This window comes from Tupaia chinensis, unplaced genomic scaffold, assembly GCF_000334495.1.
Source record: "Tupaia chinensis unplaced genomic scaffold, TupChi_1.0 Scaffold139405_1, whole genome shotgun sequence".
Classification (NCBI taxonomy): domain Eukaryota; kingdom Metazoa; phylum Chordata; class Mammalia; order Scandentia; family Tupaiidae; genus Tupaia; species Tupaia belangeri.
In genome coordinates this window covers 30861-31353 of record NW_006199291.1, presented here as the reverse complement: position 1 = coordinate 31353, position 493 = coordinate 30861, and positions in this window count along the sequence as shown.

Below are 493 nucleotides of genomic sequence, written 5' to 3'. Positions count from 1 at the left end.
GCCTCTAGGATTTCCTCCTCTGAACTAGTTGATGACTCATTTTTATGTGGCTCTTGTAGAGCCTTAAGGTTTTTTTTTTGTTTGTTTGTTTTTTGGATTGTTTGGGTTTTGTCTTGCCTTCAGGACTTTTAACTTCTTCCTCACTATCTAGGGAAATAAGATTCTCTCCCTGTTCTTTTTAAATTTTAGAGTCCTTGGTTAGAGTGGCAAGGGCTTCTTTTAAGTCCTGAATGAATAGTTCGTGCTGACTAAGCTCTTGTTCGTGCTAAGCTCATGTCGTGCTGACTAAGCTCTTGTCCCATTATTACCCTTATTACTTATGAGTAAGCAAATTTTGTTACTTACCGGGATGATTCTCTGCCGTCCTCCTCTGCGGCCTTTCTTGGGATGATTCTCTGCCATCCTTCCTGGACGATTCTTTGCCATCCTTTCTCTGGATGATTCTCTGCCATCCCCTCCTGGACAATTCTCTGCCGTCCTTTCTTGGGACGAT